This window comes from Bos javanicus, chromosome 8 (genome assembly GCF_032452875.1).
Source record: "Bos javanicus breed banteng chromosome 8, ARS-OSU_banteng_1.0, whole genome shotgun sequence".
NCBI classification, from domain to species: domain Eukaryota; kingdom Metazoa; phylum Chordata; class Mammalia; order Artiodactyla; family Bovidae; genus Bos; species Bos javanicus.
In genome coordinates this window covers 16,403,873-16,430,360 of record NC_083875.1, presented here as the reverse complement: position 1 = coordinate 16,430,360, position 26,488 = coordinate 16,403,873, and the positions used below count along the sequence as shown (strand labels likewise).

Below are 26,488 nucleotides of genomic sequence, written 5' to 3'. Positions count from 1 at the left end.
TGACTCTCAGAAAAACGGTAAGTGAAATAACCAGGACACACATGCATCAGTCCTTTGAGAAGGAGAGTGAAAGCAAAGATGAGAAAATAGAGAAGAGGAACAGTGTGTGACAACATCAGAAAATCAGGCTGAATCAGCCATTATTTACCAGGAGGGGGCAGTGCATAGCCCCCGTGTGTGTGCACTCGTGTGTGCGTGCATGCTAAGTCACTTCAGTCGTGTTCCACTCTGTGCGATCACATGGACTGTACATGGGATTCTCCAGGTAAGAATACCAGGGTGGGTTGCCATGCGCTCCTCCAAGGGATCTTCTGGACCCAGGGATCGAACTTGAGTCTCTTATGTCTCCTGCATTGCAGGCAGATTCTTTACCAAAGCGTCTGCCTGCAATGTGGGAGACCTGGGTTCGATCCCTGGGTGGGGAAGATCCCCTGGAGAGGACAATGGCAACCCACTCCAGTATTCTTGCCTGGAGAATCCCATGGACGGAGGAGTTTGGTGGGCTACAGTCCACGGGTCGCAAAGAGTCAGACACGACTGAGCGACTTCACTTTCTTTCACTTTCTTTACCACTAGTGCCAGCTAAGAACCTGTGCTGGGGTACAATTTGATTTGACCCAATACAGGACATGTAGACATGTCTTCCAAGTCCTGGATTATCTCTGGCTCCCAATGACAAGTGTTTAGGTAATACCCATACTAACAGAGGCCTGAGTTTCTTGAGAAATATGAAAAAACTCAGTTTAATAAGTTCTAAAATGTAGAACATACAGATTTATTTTTATTTGTCCTTTCATTGGGTCACATATTAATCACCCCCATTCAATTCACTAGTATTAGCTAGTTAGATGAGACTACGTGGGTATGTTCACTTGAAAAAATTCTTTATTTCAGACAAACTGTATTTAAAAAAAAATTCTACTAGTGTCTTCATGATTAATTTCTGAAACTTCTGTTCTATATTCATTAGATATCTTTAGGCTGACAATGATTTTTGTGTAGAGATATTTTGTTATATGATAAATAACATACGATTGAAATATTGTATGCAATTATATACATGCCATACTATATATCTACATCCATACCTATATTTTGAAGGCTTAAGGAGTTTTGCACCCTTTGTAAACTCAGCTTCCTTTCCTATAAAGAATTGGACTCCTGGATTTGGCTCCCATGTCTAAGACCTGAAAATACGTCCAAAATTGTATGATGTGTTGTCTGAGTTTCTTGGGTATAAACTGAAAAACTCTTCTACATGTATTAATGCTTTATATATAAGATCAGTTTTTCCTACAATAACCTTTTATACTATATACCCTGCTGTGTTGTTACATTTGTATTATACCCATTAGACAAACGTACACGAAGATATATTCTTTGCAAAGTCCTTAGCACAATGCTCAGTACTTACTAAGTGCTAAGAAATGCTTCTCTCCTTTCTTCCTTTCTAAACCCAAACCCTTCTCCATTGTATGACCTGTGTCTGTATCTTTGCTTTGTTCTTCTTCCAAGCCCATATTCACACTATGTTTCCAGCACTGCCTTTATCCCCAAACAGGAGATTGCTTTGAAATTGCTTTTTTGTTAAAGAAAGCTCAGAAGAGGAAATATGTGTTGTAATTATGTTTGTTAGGTACAAATACGTGTTTTCTCTGTTTGCTCTTGGTCATGTGAGGAGAAATATTACCACTTTACTTCTCATCTGTTTTAAAATAGTAGTTATTCTAAGCTTCCTGAGAGACTGAAATATACTGTGAACTATAGAATGCAGTCCCCCTAGACTCCCTCTGACTCACTGAGATGCTTTGCATGATTAGATATTATAGTCTATTCTATGAGAGCAAAGGATGTACCATCCATGACTGAGTAGAAATATTTTTTCATTCTTTTGTGCAAGAGTTTGGTTGTTTTCAGATGCTGTCTCTCTGCTCTGAGAACCATCTACTGCTGTTTGCTTTATTTTTGCTCTATATTGCTTTCAAACTGGGATACTAGGTAAGATGAACACCACAGTCAAAATGGCACCATGCTGCTGAAGCTGACATCAAGCACTTTTGGTGATCCACGGGAAACTGCAGCACTTTATTTTGTGTTTAATGTCTAAGACGGGGAATCGGCCGAGGCACCTGCCATTTTATACAACTCTCTAATCTTCCTCTTTATTAGCTGTCTGGCAACATCATTACACTGACTGCATGGTTTAAATCTTGTTCACTCTTGTAATATAAAAAGACAAGGGAATGTCTCTGAAGAGACGAACTTAGTCTCTTCTACTGTAGACAGTTTTTTTTTTTCCAATGTAATTTTCCTTGAAACAAAAATGCTTTTATATTTTCACAGGAAAAGAGACCATCTCTTTGCCTTCTGAGTAAGTATTTTGCATTACAATTGTCCAGATGTTCAAGATGCCTACTGAAGCTTTCTCTGTTTAACAGCTAATTCTCTAGATCAGTTGTTTAAAAAGGCACATATTATAGTATATATCCTCATTCATTTACTTATTTATTTCATTCATTCAAATAACATCTATGGAGTTCTTGCTATGAATCACACACTAGGCTAGGTACTGTGAATACCAAAAAGAAAAAGGATACTTTTACTTGAGCAAACAAATAGGGAAGATAAACTTACAAAAAGATAAACTGTAACACAACATGTTAAGTGTTACAATGTGAGTATGAGCCTAATGTCCTAGGAACACACAAGGATTCCTGATCAAGCTTGCATAGGAAAGTAGGAGATTTCACAGAGGAGGAAGAGTTATTTGAGTTCCATTTAGCCAGTGTGTGTCTGTGAGAAGATAAGGTGGAAGGGCATTCTTAATAGCTTAGTGTGTCTGGAACAAAGTAGCTTGGTAGGAGAACAGGACAGAAGACTGGAATGCCACTTGGATCACAATGTGAAAAATTAATTGGAATTAATCAATTGGAATTAACTGCCTAGGGAAGGGATGGCCAATGTAAATATGGCTAAAAGGTAAGAACTGGATCTGAGCTACAGAGGTGGTCCGTATTTTCAAGCAGTGCATAATAAGTCGCTTCAGTCATGTCCGACTCTCTGTGACCCCATGGAACTGTAGTGCACCAGGCTCCTCGTCCATGGGATTCTCCAGGTGAGAATACTGGAGTGAGCTGCGATTTCCTCTGCTAGAGGATCTTCCCAACTCAGGGACTGAACCTTTGTCTCTTATATCTCCTGTACTGGCAGGCAGGTTCTTCATCACTAGCACTACTTGGGAAGCTCCATCTTGAAACAGGCTTCATAGCAGAACAAGAAGGGCCATTACTAGATGGCAAATCTGCAACATCCTATGACACAAGATCCTGGAGCCATACTGCTGTCTAAAAGGGTCTCTGGCTGGCCTGAGTGAGGGAAGAAGCAGCAGCAGCATGGGAAGAGGAGGGCAACTGAAGGAAATTGGGAGAAAGTTAAGCCAGGGAGGGCCAGAAAAAGACGAGGCCACAGAAAGCAAAGAGTGGTTTGGGGTAGGGTGGGAGTTTAACCTTCTCTTTCAGTATTAAAGAATCAGAACAAGAGCTAAGAGCAAAGTCCCCAACAGTCAGGAGCCCAGTTTTTCCCTCCTCCTCAGCCTATGGAAAGTGTACCTAATTTGAGACTAACCCAGGAGCCTTAGAGGGCTTCCCAGGCGGTGCTAGTGGTAAAGAACCCACCTGCCAAAGCAGGAGACTTAAGAGATGCAGATTCGATCCCTGGATCAGGAAGATCCCCTGAAGAAAGACAGGGAAACCCACATGAGTATTCTTGCCTGGAGAATCCCATCGACAGGGGAGCCTGGTGGGTTGCAGTCCGTAGGGTCACAAAGAGTGGAACATGGCTGAAGCGACTTAGCACGCACGCAGAAGCCTTAGAGCAGAGAGAGGAGAGAAAAGAAGGGTGTGTCCAGGTGGAGGAATTAAACAAATCAGTTTCTGCTTGTATGTGTGATGAGGATGGATTTCATAGCAAAGGAGCGCTGGGTCTGTCCTTTCCCAAGAGAGCTGCACTGCTTTCAAATGAGATGTTAGAAGTCTGCCCTTGAAGTTTATGGGAGTCTTCAAACTTTTTCAGTGTTAAATCTAGGGTTACATTTGGCTGAGATGGTTGCAATTCTGTTTTTTTTTTTTTTTTTAATTTTACATTTTTCTTAATGCTGAAAGCAATCAAAGCCTATTGCTTTCTCTTAAATCTCTGCAACCACTGTACTAAAAGAGCTGTACCCCACCTCCCTGCTGGTCTCTCCATTTGCAGAGTGGACACAGGACATAGCATCATCAGGGCCATGGAGGAAAGAATGGAGAACATTAACTGGTTGACCCCCTAGTGTTAACATTTCCTCTATATTTCACCCCTGTTCATGATCCTGAGGCTATGTTGGAAAGACTACCATGGGGGAATTCACAAGTAACCCATGCCTTGGATACAATATGTTTTATAGTAATGTTCCTCCTTATATTGAGCTGGATATGTTTCCGTGATCCTTCTGGCTCCTTACTTTATCACTTGGTACCATAGGCTTAATCAGATCTCTCTTCCACCTGCTGCTACTGCTAAGTCACTTTAGTCGTGTCCGATTCTGTGAGCTTTCTGTCACATATTAAGCTGGGATCATTCACCTGACTTGGCTTCTTTATGATGAAGATCAACATGAAAATCAATAAATAAGCAAACAAGCCAGGAAAAAATAAGAAGAAAAGAGAAATTAATCCCAAGGTAAGAGCAAGATTTAATGCTAGAGTAAATTACACAATTAGTTGTATCAAAAATACATTTAAATTTAGCAGTGCTATAATGATACAATAGTATTACACTAATAATACCTCACCAATGGATTCAATTAGAAGTGAATCCATTTCTCTTCCCACTACACATGCTTCCTCTACTGCTACTAACAGTGCAATTCTGAGTCCATCACCATACTCCTTACTGTACATGCATATAAGTATACATGCACTTATATGTATATAAATGTATACTAATATACAGAATATAAATGGCTGAGACAAGATTTACTAACATGTGACTACCCTTAGTATTTCCAGAGTCTGTCTTGATTTTAATTTCTCTCACTGAAAAATCTGGATAATGTGCCAAGATAAAATCAGACTGATGGGAGAGACAGAAGGAAGGTTTAGGCAGAGAATCCAGGTTGAACAACATAATCAAATGTTGGAAGAGGAGAGAGAGATATACACAACAAAATTGTGAGAACTGGGGCATAAGAGGGGTTTAATATTTTGATTTGTGAAAACATTCAAAATATTGCCTGTTGTAAATAAAGGAGAGATGGGAAAAGGAGTCGTTAATTGGATCATCTTAAATGATCTATGAAAGAGTCAAGTGAATATCAGAATTCTCTTTAATTAATAATCATTATCTAATCTGTGCTTTTTGAATAACACTCTATTTAGAAGCAAGGAAAAAAAATATTTTTTATAGCCATCTAAATTTGTGGTACTCAAATCTAAAAACAATGTTCCTGATGTGAAAGAATCCTAGTACTAAAGAGTCCTGACATGGAAATAAGACCTACATCCTATCTTCACATACACAGGAAGGACAAAGAAAAATTAGATTTAGACTCTGTAATAAAAAGGAAATTTGTGTTTTTTTTTATTTGCAATCTTTCTTCTATATTTGAAAAATATGGAGACTTTTCATTCTAATAATATTCAGTCTCTGTACTCTTCTTTGGAGAAGGAAATGGCAACACACTCCAGTATTTTTGCCTGGGAAATCCCATGGACAGAGGAGTCTGGTGGGTTACAGTCTATGGGGTTGCAAAGAGTCAGACACGACTGAGCGACCGAACATGGATGGACCCTTCTTGCTATCTGCTCAAAGATACATTCACATTTTCCAAAGGCCTTCTCTATCTTTACCATTCGCTCTAATGATTCAGCTTGTAAGTCACTAAGCCCAAGTAATTCAGCTCAATGGACTGGATTAAACATTTCTTTTTGACTACCTTCCCTATACTCTTGTCCTAAAATATACATTTATGCCAGTAGAGACTATTTCAATGAGTTAATTTTTTGATATGTTCATTCTTTCTCTAATCCCATAGTAAAGTTGAAAACAAAGCAACCCCCAGACAACCCCAGAGCAAAACAAAAGCCTAATCGTATGTGTTTGCTTTTTGGTCACCTTCAGGGGGAGGGTCTTCTATAAGTAATGTAAATAGAACTCACCGAGTTGGAAGAGGTAAGGGTTCAGTGCTCTTGACAAGGCTTAGATCAAAATAAGCTGTACAATATTTACTGATTTAGAACTTTTAAATATGGTAAAGATGCACAGAAATTGTAGCGATGAGCTCTACCCTTACGGAACTCTTGATATAGTCAGGCAAGTAAGACCATTTGAGAAGGGCTTAACAACAGAAGATGAATGACAATTTCAGGCCCCAGGATGCTATAGAATGCAGTGTTTCAGAAATAGTTTCCATTCCAAACAAGACCTTCCTGTCTTGGTGAAGGACTGCTTGGTGGTTGAGGTTCAGGAGTGAGTAAGGCAATGTGATTGTGGTCCTTATTTGGACACTAGTGTACTAGTACACATGTACTAGTACTATCATGACTTAGGATAGTTAACTTCTGTGTGCCTGAATTTCATTATTTGAGGGGAAAAAAGGCTAAAATGAACACTAGTTTAAAGTACTTTTTAGATATACAAGTCTGTAACGGATTTCCTTTCATGAGAAGGGCATGAGCAGACCTACTGCTCAGGGGATCAGGGGATCACAGGGGATCACACAAGTCATCAGAAACGCCTGTGTATATGAGGGACAGAGTGCTCAGGGGTAATGTCGGGATAGACTAGATGTCACAGGCAGGTTCAATCAAAATGTCAGTATTTCCCAGAGGTGGGTCTGGGACCATCATGATTTTTTTCTTTCAATTCCTCCTTGACCATTGTAGTTTTCACAGGATTAGAGATAATTGTTTTATCATGTACTGTGGAGTCAGTCGGAGAAGGCAATGGCACCCCACTCCAGTACTCCTGCAGAAAATCCCATGGATGGAGGAGCCTGGAAGGCTGCAGTCCATGGGGTTGCTGAGGGTCGGACATGACTGAGCGACTTCACTTTCATGTTTCACTTTCATGCATTGGAGAAGGAAATGGCAACCCATTTCAGTGTTCTTGCCTGGAGAATCCCAGGGACGGGGAGCCTGGTGGGCTGCCGTCTATGGGGTCACACAGAGTCGGACACGACTGAAGAGACGCAGCAGCAGCAGCAGTGGAGTCAGTGTGAAGACCATAACTGGTGTCACCCAGTGATGTTTCAGATGCTGATGGATGAGACTACTTGAGACTACAGAGCTGTGCTATAGAGCTTTACCCATGTGTGTTTATAAATTAGGTTTTGAGTCTTGCTAACTCAGAGGCCAGATGAAGACATTTCAGTACTCTCCTGCTTTACTTTGATTATGAAATACCTGGCAGTTTCTATGACACTGAATTAGAGGTGCCATTTTTTCCTGTTGGATCAAAGGAGGCTCTTTCTCTATAAAAGGTCAAAGTTTAACATGTATACATACTTGCCAGAACATGTGTCAAGATGAATCCAAAGATTTATGTGGGGAGCTGACAAATCTCCCCTTCTTATGCCATCAGTCTGGTGGACCCTGGGGTGTCTGTTGCCTCACCAAGAGAGGCTGAACAGAGTAGGATCTGTTCACTCCAACCTCTTGCATTTGGGCTTACCCTGAGCCCCGGCACCAAGAGGCTCCTGTTGGATGGCCTTTGCATGTTGGTGACACGGTCTGGGGTCAGTGACCAGTCTCCACTGAGGGAGGGATGGCTTTCCTCTAATATGCCTGGATGCCAGCTACATAAAACACTCTGTAGGTCTCACCAAGAGAAAGGGGCTCTAGTTGCATTCTTTTATATGGTTCTTCCACTTTGCCATTTTTATTGCCATGGAATAATAACTTCCAATCTTTCCTGCAGGTTTCCTCTCTTCCACCATCTTCATCAGCCTCCCGTCCATCTATCAGGCCTCACATCACCATGAATGAAGGGGCTCTCTGCACACAAAGGCACAGACAATGCTAGTTTCTGTCCGAGTGAGATTTGGAAGTTGGCACCAAATCTCTCCTTCCAATGACTTCCTTCTTGCTATCACTCATTCTGTTCTCCACTCCTACCCCACCCCCAGCAATCACTCAGATTGCTTACTTTTCTCACCTTGGTGATGTTTATAAAAATCTTATATTTAGGAAAAAAAAGTAGGTACTGTTTGCTACCAGAAGATGTCCTAACTTGATAGACAGTCCCAGGTTATCTATAATTTCACAGGCAACCAAATGTGACCATAAGGTGAATACATACATCTCTGATGGGGAAAATGAAAGATCACATCCATAGAGAAGTTTATTTCAGAGTCAGAGAAGTGAAGATGCTGGCTGCTTTGTAATAATGCTTTGTAATAACAGTAATCATAGAAAAGTAATAATAATGGCAACAATCATTTACTGTATTCTTACAATATGTCAAAGTGATTTGTAAACACACAGTCTCATTTATTCTCTAACAACCTTATGAAGAATGTAGTCTCATTTCTTTCATTTTACAACTGAAGAAAGCAGGGACAAGAGATGTTAATAAGCTGGCTCAATATGCAAAAAATATATGGGTAAATAACATTCAAACTCAGGCATGCTGATTTGAGAGACCAACTTCTCAACCACTACTCAGCACTTCCCAGTAAGTATTATAATTACATAGATTGATGGCTGAGATAATTTAGACTTCTTTAGATTAAATGAGTTAAATTAGATTGGCAGATAGTCACTAGAGTCCCTTCCAATTATGAAAGTTATGTTTGTGAAAACCTCTGGCAGCAGAATTTTCTGTTGAGGACCTCAAGACTTTAGTTTTTTTTTTTTTTCTTTTAATGCTTTACAGGAAATCAATTTTAGTAAGGAAAATTAGAAAGCCTCTTTTAAGTAAATATAATAATGTTCATGATAATAAAACAATAGGAACATTCCCTCAAAATTAAAACAATATTTAGCGCATAAGTTTATAAATTTCTATTCACTAACCACTGCTGATTTAGCAGAAAAAAATAAGCAGAAAACTTTCAGTCTCTGTTTCCCAAGAAGTTTGGTTCAATCTACCACTGTCATTCTTAGAAAGGAGCCATTTCATGTGTATTTTGAATGCCTTGCTTGTTTTCAAATACAATGTAATAACACATTTGTTCCTGAAAGTCTTAAGATTGCTTAAATTGTATAGGGAAAGAAGGCCTATAGCCAGACTTTTGAGAAAAGATAACTGATATTATAGATTACAATAAATAGATTACTACTAAACTATGTTATAAGAAAGAAGAAGAAAGTCACTCAGTCATGTCCGACTCTTTGCAACCCCATGGACTGTAGCCTAGCAGGCTCTTCCATCCATGGGATTTTCCAGGCAAGACTATTGGAGTGGGGTGCTCCCGCATTGTAGGCAGACGCTTTACCATCTGAGCCACCAGGGAAGTCCACCTAAACTATGTTATAGTAATCTACAAATAGCAATGCATCTCACATAATAGTAAAAAGCATCATACAGTTTATTAGTATGAAGAGAGGAGTTATTTGCTCATTGTCACACTAATGGTTTTCTCTCCACCATAATGGTTTTCTCTCAATTATTTGGGACATATCTGAGTGCATAACTGAGCAATGTGCTGGAAACACTGCTCGTGTATCAGATATAGCAAGCTAAATTGAAGATCTGTGATAATAGATGAAGGTTTATTGTCAGAGATATCAAGGAACATTGGAAAAATGTGTGGGATTGGGAATATGGTGAAGGTCAGTTTCCAGTGGTCATGCATGGATGTGAGAGTTGGACTGTGAAGAAAGCTGAGTGCCAAAGAATTGATGCTTTTGAATTGTGGTGTTGGAGAAGATTCTTGAGAGTCCCTTGGACTGCAAGGAGATCCAACCAGTCCATTCTGAAGGAGATCAGCCCTGGGTGTTCTTTGAAAGGAATGATGCTAAAGCTGAAACTCCAGTACTTTGGCCACCTCATACGAAGAGTTGACTCATTGGAAAAGACTCTGATGCTGGGAGGGATTGGGGGCAGGAGGAGAAGGGGACGACAGAGGATGAGATGGCTGAATGGCATCACTGACTCATGGACGTTGAGTCTGAGTGAACTCCGGGAGTTGGTAATGGACAGGAAGGCTTGGCATGCTGTGATTCATGGGATCGAAAAGAGTTGGACACGACTGAGCGACTGAACTGAACTGAGCCAAACACGGTATGAATAGAGGAAAATCAGACCACAGGGCCTTGTATGCAGTATGTATGTAATAAGTATTCACTGAAAAAAAAATATGAATGGTGGATGGATGGCATGATGCATGAATAGAGTAGAAAACCATTGAATACTTCAAATTTCACAATTTTGCCAAGGATTTTATCAGATTATATTCAATTGCGACATTGTACTTTGTAACAATTTATGTTGTACTTCTCCATCCACGAGTGAAAAAAATAAAAGCATAATGGCTTCTAATCACTAGCTGTGAAAAACTAACGACACTCTACTTCTTTCATACTCTGTTTCATATTAATAAGAGGTGTTAAAACATCATGAAAAGTACCAACCTTGAAAGCTGCATTCTGTTTTTCTCATATCACCTGCAAAAAATAAAAAAGACAGGGGGAAAAAAAAGGAAATTTAAGTGAAACCAATTAAGGCAACAGAAGTAAAAAGAGCATTTGTTAAAAAAAAACTTTTAGCATTTTTCCCTTGACAAAGGAGACACATTTAACTGTGAAGAGAGAAACCCTCTGATGAAACTTTTTCTCCCCTTAATCTATTTTTTAAAATATTTTGTGCTTTTCGTATTTTGTTAGTTTGCTTTTTAAAATTTCTTAGGGGCATAGCAATCATGAATGACAATGAGGAAAGATACAGGGAGGATGTTTACTAAAAATGATTAGATATAAGGAAAAATTACATAGGCAGGACTTAATCAACCTATGGAATTCTGCATCATGACAAGACTGTTTGATAAATTCAGACAAAAGTGCTTTAAGAGGCTATTACAACTTATTCTCGGGTCCTGTGTTTCTACCCTTGAATGCTAATTAGAACACAGGCTCGTGCTACCTGTCTCTTCTCACTCCCCCGATAATGTGTTCTCCCTTATGGACCAAGTGGTCATTGTGTTGTTTATAATAACTGTTCTACATTCCTTATGGAAATTGCAATTGTGACACTGAATATTCAAACTGCAAGCCACTTTTCTCAGGGAAATTGTAATTATGATAATGCACTATTTACCCAACTGATGTTCTGTAGTCATTGTTCTCTTTGAGGAATGGGGAGGTGAGGGAAAAACGCTGAAATAAAACATCCTGTTGGGATCTCAGATATGTATTCTGGGAAACCATAATAATAATAGCATTTGTTATGTGGTAGACATGACACAATCAGGCTGCCATGCATATGACATATGGGATATTATGTACAGTTATATGTGAATTACACACATTTCTCATTTACCCTACCTACCAAGCCCATGAGGTAACTAACATTTTTATTAAAATTTTCTAGGGTCCACAAGTATTGAATAATTTACTTAACATCACAGAGCTAGTAAATCAAGAACATCCCAAAGTTAACACAAAAATTATACAATTTCAAAAAATAAAATTCATGGCCAATCACTGAATCTGATTACGTGAGCTCCTAGGAACATGGGAAGTAGATCTCTACTAACTCATCTCATTTCTCTGACTTATTCCTACTTTGCCAGATCTCTACAACCAGTGCCCCGAACAAAGAGGGGAGGCCTATCATTTCCTCCTTAGGAATTCAGCAGCAGTTGTTTAGGACTTTTTCAAAATTAATAAGAAGTGATTGAGGAGCTACCATACACAGTACTTTGTAGATATGCTTTTATATCCCATAACTCTTCAGGCAAATATTTTCACTGTGATTTTCTTAATAAGGAAAATGAATCATATCTGAAGTGATTAATTTGCCCAAATTTTCCAAGTTGGTCTCTGTTCTTTTAACTTGGAAAATCAAGTAGTCCACCAAAAAGTAATGAAGATGAAATGGAACCATGGGAATTAAGGGCAAACAAAACAGGAAATTAAAAAAGAAAGAATAATAAGTACATAAATTAGTGAGATGTTAGTAGACCACATTCTAGCCACTGGCTTACCACCATCTTATGCAGCTTAAACAATTCTGGGATCTAGTCTTGGTCTTCTGTTAGCTTCTGATTCCTGTTTCTGATCCTTGCCCAAGAAGTTCCATTTTCCTCTTATATTTCTTTTTTAGGCCTTAGAATAACCTTCCCTTTGCTGTCTTGGTGGAAGCCATCTATTTGATTCAGGCCACACAATATATATTTCTATTTCCCCACAGCCTCATAAAGGCTGATGAGCTGCCTACCTTGGCAGTAACAGGGATCTGTGCTGAGCTTCAATTTCAGCACCATCCATAGGGAGACCAACCAGCCACGTGATAGAAAGCTGATTATGACATTGGATTCCTGCCACCTTAAGAACAGTGATTCATTTTGACCTGAACTAAAACCAGTTCTAAATAAGGGTTTGCTTATCTGCCCGCAGAACCTTATTCATCACTGTTATCCAAGCGCCTATAGAGTACCTGATTCATCAGTACACAACATGGCATAATATTACCTCTGACCAATGGAAATACTGTGGAAGTCAGCAGTGTATATATAATCATGGGATCCACCTATCCTGATACATACGGCATGAGCTAGAAACTGCTGGCATGACAGACATATGGAATAGCCTTCTGGAGGGGCAGCTGTGGCACCAGCTTGGAAATGATGTCCTGTGATGATGGGTGCCATGTAAAGGATGTGGGAAACACACTAACCCATGACCATTCTTTGGTATTTCATCTCCAATAGATAGGGCTTCCCAGATGATGCAGTGGTAAAGAATCTACCTGCCAATGTGGGAGATGTAGAAGACCAATCCCTGCATCAGGGAGATGCCCTGGAATGGGGAGTGGCAACCACTCCAGTACTCTTGTCTGGAAAATTTCATGGACAGAGGAACCTAGCAGACTATAGTCATGGGTTCCAAAAAAGTTGGACATGACTGAGCGTGCTCGCATGCACACACTCCAGTAGACAGATTACATGGGTCTAGGAAACCAGGGGAGGAAGTAGAAGTAGTCAAAACTGACATCACTCCCAGTGGCCTAAATGGGGAATCTGTGCTTTCTAACCCACAAATTTAGACTCTCTGCATCTAGAGAGCCTGGTTTTCAGAGGGAGTATGCTTCACGAGGACCTTTCCTCATAGCTCAGTCAGTACAGGGTCTGCCTGCAATGCAGAAGACCCGGGTTTGTTTCCTGGGTTGGGAAGATCCCCTGGAGAAGGAAATGACAACCCATTCCAGTATTCTTTCCTGGAGTATGCCATGGACAGAGAAGCCTGGCGGGCTGCAGCGTATGGGGCTGCAAGAGTCGGACATGACTGAGTGACTAAGCACACGCACATACTTCATGAGAGGACACGGGAGGAGTCTCACTGAACTTTAGGATATACCTCATATCCAAGTACTTTGGGTTCCTTGTGCTAGGAGACTAGCACAAAGAGAGGAGTCCTACTATTAGGGATAAGTGATCAGCATCAGGAAGAGGGGCTACTGTCAGATAACAAGGGCAGGGAAGAATTTGTAGTCTTCAGGTGATTCAATGGGAATTTCTTGGTATTTCCTTGTTTTTGATAATAAATGGACAAGTGCAGCAGCCGTGGCCTAAGAATAGACTTGTGAGGAGGGGTTCAGACCCCTCAGTAATGGCCTGTTCCACCCCCAAGGTAAGCCATATGGATCAGTAGAAGTGCTGGGTAAGGATACCCTAGGACAGTTAGTAGAAGAGAGAAAAGAATAAAGGGAGAGTAGTTTTCAGCTGTGTCCTTGAAACTAGCTGCACTGGCACGGGCTGGAGTTCTAACCTTCCTCTTAGGGGCTTTGCCAGGAAAGGAGACTTACCAGAATGCTGAAGGGGCTGTTCCAAGATGTGATAAATGTAATACATGAAGCATGAAGAGCCAAGAGTCACAGGAATGCACATGGTAGATGCTGCAGGACAGAATCCAGATCTCCCTCAGGACAAGGCACTCATCCCCCAGCTGCCGGAAGTACTGGTTCCTGGTGGCTCACAGTGACTCTTTCTCTGGGGATTTTCCTCATTCCACCAAAGGGAAGTGCTTGACCCAAGATCATTCACCTTCCCACAGGCAGCTCACTTCTAATGACTGATCCTTATACAGATACAAGGGCTTCCCTGGTGGCTCATATGGTAAAGAATCTGCCTGCAATGCAAGAGACCTGGGTTTGATTCCTGGGTTGGGAAGATCCCCTGGAGAAGGGAATGGCAACTCACATCAGTATTCTTGCCTGGATAATGCCATGGACAGAGGAGCCTGGTGGGCTACAGTCCATGGGGTTGCAAAGTGCCCTGCTAAGTGCTTTGACTGAGAGACTAATGCTTTCACTTTCTTTCACTCATATGGGTAGAAAGGCCAGGCCCCTCTTTGGCCTTCTGGGACACCTATAATTAAACACAAATACACTCTTCAACAAACTTCCTACATCAAAACCTCCATCTCAGAGTCTGTTTCTTTGGAAAACTGACCTAAAGCAAGAATACAAACTCAGAATACATGGAACTGAGAATTGAACACAGATATGACTGGATCTAAAGTCCATATCCTATTCATTTGATCTTCCCATCTTCCACAGAGAACAGTTTAATCTAATTTTCAACATATTTTTATCTAGGCAGTAAACACAGTTGATAATGATACGTTTAAACCTGTAAATTAGAAAGCATTTTTCAGTGTTACCCAACGACTACAATTATACTGCTGTAGGAATATTAATCTAATCTATTTATGTCTCTTAAATTCCAGACTGAGATAAATTAGTAGATACAGAAATCTCTATCTGTATATCTACATTTATGAATTTATAACATTATACTAAAATGTATATGCACATATGTGTATATATCTGTGCATATATAGGGTTTCCCTGGTGGCTCAGATGGTACGTCTGCCCCCAATGCCGGGGACCCAGGTTCAATCCCTGGGTTGGGAAGAACCCCTGGAGAAGGAAATGGCAACCCACTCCAGTCCTCTTGTCTAGAAAACCTACAAAATATAATTCAAGACTAATTTCAAAGATAATTTGAGAAAAATTCCTAATTATGCTAGTCTATTTTTGAAGAACAGTATTCTTTTAGTCATGCCATTTTCTAGGGGAAAAAAAAAAAAAATTCCCGAACTGCTCTGTTTTGGAAAACTTAAAAGATTAGTTACAGAACAAAGGCTTAAATTTTCTACCATAAATGTAAGGATTTTATCAGGCATGAAATGTAGTCTGAACAATTTATGGCCCAGTAAAATATTACTTCAGGCAGGCTTTACAATCGGAACACAGAATCCTGTTACCTAATTCCGTGTAATTTTGAGAGACTGCAGTTAGGATTTTACAACCAGCGAACAGTTCAACTCAGCAGTCATCATCTTTCTGTAATCTCTTGTCTGGAATTATATTGCTTTAAGCTGTTTCTAAAGAAATTCCAGATCATTAATTCCTTTATTTCATTTGCCCACTCTTAACTCTGGGTGACATTATCGTACTCTTCTATTTAAACATACGTGGTATTCTTTGTTTACTCATGTGATTCCATAGAAATGCTGCACTAAGGGTTTAGCATGATAAATAAACACAAGACAAAATCTGATAAACTGAGATAAGAACGAAACTTGCCACAGTGAGTCAGAAAATAGTTGTTATCCATTGAGGAAGAGCCTACCAGTTGCTGGTGCCTGGCACTGTAACCAGCAACGTGGTAAATACTTGATAAATATCTTGGTGTGATTAACTGACTATGTATATGGGAAGATAAAATAAAAGGGAGAGAACGGATGGGACAAAGATCACAAGTGACTGAGTGATGAAATAAAGGTAACACAATGCATTTGGTGAGAATCATTATCTAGTGGTAAAGAACCCGCCTGCCAATGCGAAGACTAAGAGACCAGGGTTCAGTTCCTGGGTTGGGAAGATCCCCTGGAGGAGGGAATGGCAGCCCATTCCAGTATTCTTGCCTGGACAATCCCATAGACAGGGGAGCCTGGAAGGCTATGGTCCATAGGGTTGCAAAGAGTTGGACACAACCTAAGTGACTTAGCAAATGAGATTATAGATATTATTTATAAACTAGTCTTTCATATCAGTCTTTCAAAATAAAATAAGAAAGCCATATAGTAAAACTATATTCAGTAAAACTCTATTCAGTCTCCACTCCTCTCTACCACCAAACACTACATAATATAGAATGGTTTAGAATTTAGAAGTCTCCAACCGTTTTGGCCACAGGGGACAATTTCATGGAAGACAATTTTTCCACGGACCAGAGAGGTGGGGATGGTTTTGGAATGATTCCACTGCATTACATTTATTGTGAACTTTATTTCTATTATTACTACACTTCAGATCATCAGACATGGGATCTGAGAGGTGGAGAACCCATAGTTTAGATAAGAGTATAGAGCTGCACTATGAGAGTTCTGAACTAGCTACAGCATAAGTTCTTCCCCACAAATGCCATAGCAAGTTTTACTATTACATCTGTCCCATATAGAGTACGGTAGGGAATGAGCTTGAATTGCCTTTCAGTAGTCATATCAATATGGAGTACTGCTTTTTGTTTTGAAAAATCCACAAACAAATGGGACATAATATAGGAGAAAGGCTAAGTTAGTAAAGAAAATCAAAATAACATTAATACAAGAAATCACTGAAAGAATTGAACGTGAGCACAGGAAGCATGTGAGCTGTTTTGGAACATCAGAGAAAACATTATAAAATTTTCCCTAGAGATATTTGAAGTAACTAAGGAAGAATACTAAAAACTGTTTAGAGATGGTTTGTGCCTTAAGACAAAAGTTGGTGAATTACAGACTGCCAAATCTTGCCACCAATTCTATGCTCTTTATTTAGAGACATTAAAAACACATTGTTTTTGTCTGCTTTACTGCTACAGTAGCAGATGTGAGGAGTTGTGACAGAGATCATACACCCCACAAAGCCAAATTCATTTACTATGTGACCACTTACAGGAAATGTTTGCTGGCACCTGCCTCAAGAAAGAGTCACTCATTCATTTATTCATTCATTTAGCAAAGATATTTCAAGAAAATATACTGTTTCTAAAATGGATCAGACCCTGACAATACACAGGTAAGACACAGTTTTAGCCCTGTACTAATGTCCCTGCCACCAGACATAAATTATGTGACCGTCAACAAAGCATATTTTGGAGAGGAGCAGATCACAAAATCTATGATTGACCTCAGTGCCTTCAAAGGTTTCTTTCAACTGTGAAATTCTTTAAAAGGGGAATTGTCATGGAGGAAAAAGTCTTAAAAAGCAGGTAAATGAAAACAGATGAAGAAATAGGGAGCTTGGGGTTCCTTCAGTTATGGGGAAGAGTCAAGGTAAATGATCAGAGAATAAAGACCAGTAAAGTTATATCAGTATATGGGGTAGAGTGAGTACAGAGGACATATGTCTGGATAGACCAAAACACTGTATGTGAAAGATATTCTTTGTCAGGCTTGACAATTTTTCAGCTTATTTCAGACAACAGGAAGCTATAAAGTATTTTTGAAAAGGGGTAGTATAAAGAAAGTGAAACTCTTGGAAGATCAATTTGACATAGATATGTAGCATGGATTGGAGGTGAAATACAGAACAGTCGCAGTACAGGCTTAAAATAAGCACAAAATACTAAAACCTGGATGGGAAGAAAGAAGCAGGAATGCATGTGTATTTCATATGTATGGAGCATGTTGGGTCCACAGCAACTCAGGCTCATTAGGAAAAAAAAATAAGAGCAGGAGCTGGGTGTGACTAGGGTTCTGCCCCTGGACATGTATTATTTCTTCCCAGAGCCAGAAAAGTCCACTGTCCATGGCCCAAAGGAACATGGTAAACTCTACTGTGCTTGGAGTCAATATTCAAGAAAGTCCAGCATGATGGGTAGAAAATAATGCCGTTCAGAACAGGATCCCTGACAGTGATGATGACTAATAGAAAGTGTTTGGACTTTCAGAGAGGAAGCCATCATCTTTTCCAGGGCCCTAGTTAATGAACCAGAGAAGGCAATGGCACGCCACTCCAGTACTCTTGCCTAGCATGGACAGAGGAGCCTGGTAGGCTGCAGTCCGTGGGGTTGCGAAGAGTCAGACACGACTGATCGACTTCACTTTCATTTTTCACTTTCATGCATTGGAGAAGGAAATGGCAATTCACTCCAGTGTTCTTGCCTGGAGAATCCCAGGGATGGGGGAGCCTGATGGGCTGCCGTCTATGGGGTTGCACAGAGTTGGACATGACTGAAGCAAGTTAGCAGTTAATGAACAACTGAGAAGTGGATTGTATCAAGCCTGAAAACAAAACACAGAGCAAACAAACAAGCAAAACAGTCCGCTACTCACCTAGAGCCAGACATCCTGGAGTGTGAAATCAAGTGGGCCTTAGAAAGCATCACTATGAACAAAGGTAGTGGAGGGGATGGAATTCCAGTGGAGCTATTTCAAATCCTGGAAGATGATGCTGTGAAAGTGCTGCACTCAATATGCCAGCAAATCTGGAAAACTCAGGAGTGGCCACAGGACTGGAAAAGGTCAGTTTTCATTCCAATCCCAAAGAAAGGCAATGCCAAGAATGCTCAAACTCCCGCACAATTGCACTCATCTCACACAATAGTAAAGTAATGCTCAAAATTCTCCAAGCCAGGTTTCAGCAATACATAAACCATGAACTCCCAGATGTTCAAGCTGGTTTTAGAAAAGGCAGAGGAACCAGAGATCAAATTGCCAACATCTGCTGGATCATGGAAAAAGCAAGACAGTTCCAGAAAAACATCTATTTCTGCTTTATTGACTATGGCAAAGCCTTTGACTGTGTGGATCACAATAAACTGTGGAAAATTCTCCAAGAGATGGGAATACCAGAGCACCTGAGCTGCTTCTTGAGAAACCTATATGCAGGTCAGGAAGCAACAATTAGAACTGGACATGGAACAACAGACTGGTTCCAAACAGGAAAAGGAGTACATCAAGGCTGTATATTGTCACCCTGTTTAATTAACTTATATGCAGAGTACATCATGAGAAATGCTGGGCTGGATGAAGAACAAGCTGGAATCAAGATTGCCGGGAGAAATATCAATAACCTCAGATATGCAGATGAGACCACCCTTATGGCAGAAAGTGAAGAGGAGCTAAAAACCCTCTTGATGAAAGTGAAAGAGGAGACTGAAAAGGTTGGCTTAAAGCTCAACATTCATAAAACTAGGATCATGGCACCTGGTCCCATCACTTCATGGCAAATAGATGGGGAAATAGTGGAAACAGTGTCAGACTTTATTTTGGGGGGCTTCAAAATCACTGCAGATGGTGATTGCAGACATGAAATTAAAAGACACTTACTCCTTGGAAGGAAAGTTATGACCAACCTAGATAGCATATTCAAAAGCAGAGACATTACTTTGCCAACAAAGTTCTGTCTAGTCAAGGCTATGGTTTTTCCAGTGGTCATGTATGCATGTGAAAGTTGGACTGTGAAGAAAGCTGAGCACCAAAGAATTGATGCTTTTGAACTGTGGTGTTGGAGAAGACTCTTGAGAGTCCCTTGGACTGCAAGGAGATCCAACCAGTCCATTCTAAAGGAGATCAGTCCTGGGTGTTCTTTGGAAGGACTGATGCTGAGGCTGAAACTCCAATACTTTGGCCACCTCATGTGAAGAGTTGACTCATTGGAAAAGACTCTGATGCTGGGAGGGGTTGGGGGCAGGAGAAGAAGGGGATGACAGAGGATAAAATGGCTGGATGGCATCACTGACTTGATGGAAAGGAGTTTGGGTGAACTCCGGGAGTTGGTGATGGACAGGGAGGCCTGGCGTGCTTTGATTCATGGGGTCGCAAAGAGTTGGACATGACTGAGCGACTGAACTGAACTGAAAACCCAAAAAACAAAAACTCCAAGCAAAAAAAAGAAAAGCTGGAAATTCGACTGTAGAGTTTTAATTAACATGATAGAAAAAGGGAAAAGATGTGTCTCTGGATATTTGTGTGCCAAGGGCAGTGAGAATAATTCCAGGCCCCACTGGTTGGTGAGTTTGAGGCTGTTGATATGATATATAATGTGGAGCTGTGTGTGGCTTTGCATATAGGTAGCAAATATCAGGAAATATAAGCACTTCTGAGGGAATAATTATAACTGCCCTTTTCAATTTGGACTTGACATGTATATTGAATATACAAGACCATACTTAATGTCTAAATGATTATCATCAAGAAGGAAAAAAAAAAAAAGGCAATGATCTTTTCAAAGAAGGTCAGATACTTTAAGGTCCTCATTAGTTTTAGACTATAACCATGACTTTAAAAGAAAATCTTTACCTTCCGCCCAGAGTCCACTCAATTGTGTCTGATTAAAGTGTTTAGTGTAGAGAAAGTTGACCCTGTACTGACAACTGAGGAAATCATTTAGATGGCCATTTATATTGCATTTCTAACCTAACCATCCTATTGTACTGAGAAGAAGCCCACAACTGCCAGTTTGGGGAAGACTATTGACCACATCACTAGAATGTTGCCTTGTGGATCAACAGACTCAGAACATCATTCAAATTTTGTATCTTAAGTGTTTTTTTTTTCCTGTTTACATATCCAAAAATGTATACATACTTTTAATGCACATAGTGATCATGTACTGAGTAGGTCACAGTAAAAACAGCAGAATCTTTGGGGTCAGACACACCTAGGTTGGATTCCAGCATCAATACATATTTACAGGGAAATACTGGGCAAGTTCCATAACTTCTCTGAACCTCAGTTTCCTTATCTATAAAATGGCAATAATTAAAAGATACTTGTCCCCTGGAAGAAAAGCTATGACAAACCAAGACAGCATATTAAAAAGCAGAGACATCACTTTGCCAACAAAGGTCCGTATAGTCAAAGCTATGGTTTTTTTTCCAATAGTCACATGAGGATGTGAGAGTCGGACCTTAAAGAAGACTGAGAATTGAAGAATTGATGCTTTCAAATTGTGGTGTTGGAGAAGACTCTTGAGACTCCCTTGTACAGCGAGGAGATCAAATAAGTCAATCCTTAAGGAAATGAGTCCTGAATAGTCACTGGAAGGACTGATGCTGAAGCTGAAGCTCCAATACTCTGGTCACCTAATGCAAAGGGCCGACTCATTGGAAAAGACCCTGATGCTGGGCAAGATTGAAAGCAGGAGGAGAAGGGGACAATAGAGGATGATATGGTTGGATGGCGTCATCGACTCAATGCACATGAGTTTGAGCAAACTCTGGGAGATGGTGAAAGACAAGGAAGCCTGGTGTGCTGAAGTCCATGGGGTCACCAAGAGTCGGAGAGGACTGAGTGATTTACCTACCTCAAGATTTGTTTTGAGAAATAGTGAGATGCTATACAGATAGTGGGCTTCCCTGGTGGCTCAATCGGTAAAGAATCCACCTGTAGTACAAGAGACCTCGGTTTGATCCCTGGGTTGGGACAATCCCCTGGAGAAGAGGATGGCAACTCACTCCAGTATTCTTGCCTGGAGAAGCCTCTAGGACAGAGGAGCCTGGTGGGCTGCAGTTCATGGGGTAGCAAGAGCTGGACACGACTGAGACACTAAGCAGAGCACACTGATAGTGCCCAGCATTTATTAGACATAAAGTAAGTATTAGCTCCTTTTCTTCTTTGATAATATTACTGAAGTATTAAACTATCAGTTGATTGTATTTATCATCTGTGTCATTCAAAATATAAAAATATTATTAGAATATCTCAAATGTCTAGAGTCCAGATATTCTCACATGAAATGATTCACATGCAAAGATTCACATGAAAAATTCTTTATATATGTCTCTGTAAAACAATCACATCAATAAATTATATATTAAATGAGTTTAGCCAACTACCTAGAACACACAGCAGACCATTAATAGGTGTTCATTTATATTAAGGACACAAATAATATCCATAGAGAGAGTTAGCTGAAAGCCAAGTAAACACATTTAATATGTCCTTTGCTGTACATCAGCAGTATTAAGAGCAAAGCCCTGAATCTCACAGGGCTCATTCATGTGCGATCTCTGGCTCCTCAATGGCTGGAAACCTCATATAGGAATATTATAATTAAGTTCTGCAAGCCACGTGCACATTTCAATGGAAAGCACTAAAGCAGTGGCTAATAACACTCGCTCTGCTTTGAGACAGCCTCCTCATGCTCGTCAACTTACTGTGTGATCTTTGACAAATTACTTAATTCCTATGCTTGTGATCTTGATCTGTAAAATGGGAGTGGTAATAAAAGAGCATCTATCTCACTGGACTCCAGTAAGGATTAAATGATGAACAGCAATTAATGTGTTTGATACTTTGGAATCACCAAATAAATACTATCATAGTTTCTTTCATACGTTTTTTTTTTCCCAAACAAGGTTTGTGGAGATTTATATCATACATAACAATTAGAAGAAAGACAAAAAAAGGGAATCCTGTGGTAAAAGGTCATAGGTGTAGAGGCAGGGTTTTCTACCCTTCCTCAAGCCCAATTTAGAACCATTCCTGGTTAAAAATCTTAATTTGCACCTGCCTGGTGGCTTAGATGGTACAGAATCTGCCTGCAGTGCGGTAGACTAAGGTTCAGACTCTGGGATGGGAAGATCCCCTGGAGGAGGAAATGGCTACCAACTCCAGTATTCCTGCCTAGAGAATTCCATGGACAGAGGAGCCTGGCGGGATGCAGTCCATGGGGTCGCAAAGAGTCAGACATGACTGAGCGACTAAGACTGTCGCACACACACGTGCCCTGTAAGATGAAGACTTACATGAAGACACTCAAGTGTGCGCTTCAGGCCATTGGTGGGGTGGCCTCTGTCCATCTTACAGGAAGTACTCAGCCTTTAAGCTGAAGTACTATAGGCCTTCAGGCTTTTCTGCGCATAAGAACAGAGATTTCTAGGCTTCATCTTATCTTTCTGTATAGCCCCTTTTCTACCTGGAATGCTTTTTCTTCCCTTCCTTAATCTCCCAAAAATGACCGTAGAGTATGGGAAAGGCTTATTAGGAAAGGAAGTATGTGGACTTCTTGGAAGAAGGTTTTCAGAAAAGGACAACATATTCAAAACAGTGGAAACTGGTGGGAACAAGCAACTCCTACAGCTCAATTCCAGAAAAATAAATGACCCAATCAAAACATGGGCCAAAGAACTAAATAGACATTTCTCCAAAGAAGACATACAGATGGCTAACAAACACACGAAAAGATGCTCAACATCACTCATTATTAGAGAAATGCAAATCAAAACCACTGCTGCTGCTAAGTCACTTCAGTCGTGTCCGACTTTGTGTGACCCCATAGATGGCAGCCCACCAGGCTCCCCCGTCCCTGGGATTCTCCAGGCAAGAACACTGGAGTGGGTTGCCATTTCCTTCTCCAATGCATGAAAGTGAAAAGTCAAAGTGAAATCGCTTAGTCGTGTCTGACCCTTTGCGACCCCATGGACTGCAGCCCACCAGGCTCCTCCATCCATGGGATTTTCCAGGCAAGAGTACTGGAGTGGGGTGCCATTGCCTTCTCCGTCAAAACCACTATGAGGTACCATTTCATGCCAGTCAGAATGGCTGCAATCCAAAAGTCTACAAGCAATAAATGCTGGAGAGGGTGTGGAGAAAAGGAAACCCTCTTACACTGTTGGTGGGAATGCAAACTAGTACAACCACTATGGAGAACAGTGTGGAGATTCCTTAAAAAACTGGAAATAGAACTGCCTTATGACCCATGAATCCCATTGCTGGGCATGCACACTGAGGAAACCAGAATTGAAAGAGACACGCGTACCCCAATGTTCATCGCAGCACTGTTTATAATAGCCAGGACATGGAAACAACCTAGCTGTCCATCAGCAGATGAATGGATAAAGAAAGCTGTGGTACATATACACAATATTACTCAGCCACTAAAAAGAATACATTTGAATCAGTTCTAATGAGGTGGATGAAACTGGAGCCTATTATACAGAGTGAAGTAAGCCAGAAGAAAAAACACCAATACAGTATACTAACGCATATATATGGAATTTAGAAAGATGGTAACAATAACCCTGTATATGAGACAGCAAAAGAGACACTGATGTATAGAACAGTCTTTTGGACTCTGTGGGAGAGGGAGAGGGTGGGATGATTTGGGGGAATGGCATTGAAATATATATAATATCATATATAAAACGAGTCACCAGTCCAGGTTCAATGCACGATACTGGATGCTTGGGGCTGGAGCACTGGGACGACCCAGAGGGATGGTATGGGGAGGGAGGAGGGAGGAGGGTTCAGGATGGGGAAACACATGTATACCTGTGGCAGATTCATTTTGATATATGGAAAAACCAATACAATATTGTCAAGTTAAATAAAATTTAAAAATAAATAAATAAAAATAAAAGGAAAAAAAAAAAAAGAAACTGGTGGGAAGGCTTGTGACTTCCAGACAGTGGGAAGACAAGCTCCTCACTTGGAAGGAGGCGGTCCCTACTGAGAATCTCTCAGTGAGTGAAGCCATTAACATAGACAGGAATTTGGAATTGAGGGAATAAAAGGGGGTTGTCAGCTCCAAGCCCCAGCCATTAAATTAATGTTGAATCTTGATTTATGCTAATGACACTTAGCAATGTAATTCTCTGTAAGAGCATCTGTACAATAGCTCAGATATTCCCAGAGGTGTTTAGAGAGAGGGAGTAAGTCAACCAGATAATATTGTGTGAAATTAATTAAACAGGGACTTTAATATAAGGATGCTCTGAATTGGAAAATACATCTGGTTTGTATAAACATTTTCTTTCACCTCACCTGCAGTATTTAGGTTTACCTATAATTCTCATGGGAGAAGAATTTGGGGTAGAAAATTCTATGATCTTATGCTAATGCAGAAAATTTTATAAGTCTTGAGAGTAGGACTGCATCTATTAAATCCTTCTCATATATTTCATATTCACTAAAACATTATACAATATGACATGTGGAAATTTACAAATATTAAATTAGTAGTAATGGACATGAGTTTGAGTATGCTCTGGGAGTTGGTGATGGACAGGGAGGCCTGGGGTGCTGAGGTCCATGGGGTCACAAAGAGTCGGACACGACTGAGGGACTGAACTGAACTGAGAGTACTGAACTACTGATTTCTACTGCAAATGGTAGTTCAGTTCAGTTCAGTTCAGTCTCTCAGTCTTGTCTGACTCTTTGGGACCCCATGAATAGCATCATGCCAGGCCTCCCTGTCCATCACCAACTCCCAGAGTTCACCCAAACTCATGGCCATTGAGTCGGGGATGCCATCCAGCCATCTCGGCCTCTGTCATCCCCTTCTCCTCCTGCCACCAATCCTTCCCAGCATCAGAGTCTTTTCCAGTGAGTCAACTCTTTGCATGAGGTGGCCAAAGTACTGGAGTTTCAGCTGTAGCATCAATCCTTCCAAAGAACACCTAGGACTGATCTCCTTTAGGATGGACTGGTTGGATCTCCTTGCAGTCCAAGGGACTCTCAAGAGTCTTCTCCAACACCACAGTTCAAAAGCATCAATTCTTCGGCACTCAGCTTTCTTCACAGTCCAACTCTCACATCCATACATGACCACCGGAAAAACCATAGCTTTGACTAGATGGACCTTTGTTGGCAAAGTAATGTCTCTGCTTTTGAATAGGCTATCTAGGTTGGTCATAACTTTCCTTCCAAGGAGTAAGCGTCTTTTAATTTCAAGTCTGACACTGTTTCCACTGTTTTCCAATCTATTTCCCATGAAGTGATGGAACTAACAGTAGTTAGATAATTCAAAATCTATATTTAGGTATTAATAATTAGTCATTTTTAGTAATGTAATAAGCAAACGTCCTGTCAACATAAAAACTAGAAAATTGACAGTATGCTCTTCCTAAACCCCAAACATATGAACCCATCCCTTCAGGCAATCAGCATTTTGAAGTTCACATTTATTATTATCTTTCTTTCCTATTTTAAAGTTTGACTGCATCTATAATTATTTATTTAAAAAGGTGTTTATATATGTGTATGTTTATGATGTTTTTAACTTAAAACATGTTGTATCTAATTATTTTATCTTGTTTCTTTTTCAGTTAAATTTTTATGATAGTTATTTATATATTTGAACCAGCTGCCACATATCATTTCAACTTGATCTTCTTTCCTATTCTTTAAAAAATAATTATCCTCTCCATTTATTTTTTTTCCCATTATTTTAGAAATAAACACTTCAGTACATATCACATTCACTGACCTCTACTCCCCAAATATGTCTGATATTATCATTCTGGACCCTCATGTAAAGAGTTAACTCATTGGAAAAGACTGATGCTGGGAGGGATTGG

At 40.2% G+C, this 26,488-nt stretch overlaps 1 protein-coding gene across 11 annotated transcripts in view; it reads right to left on the bottom strand.

Annotated features, from left to right (window-relative positions):
* Positions 1–26,488, bottom strand: part of LINGO2 (leucine rich repeat and Ig domain containing 2) — a 1,446,924-nt gene that overhangs the window by 462,183 nt on the left and 958,253 nt on the right. For all 11 annotated transcript variants that reach the window (XM_061425094.1, XM_061425103.1, XM_061425099.1 and 8 more), the window contains one exon: positions 10,608–10,640. The gene's annotated coding sequence lies outside the window, so the exon portion shown is untranslated. The remainder of the gene's footprint in view (positions 1–10,607; positions 10,641–26,488) is intronic.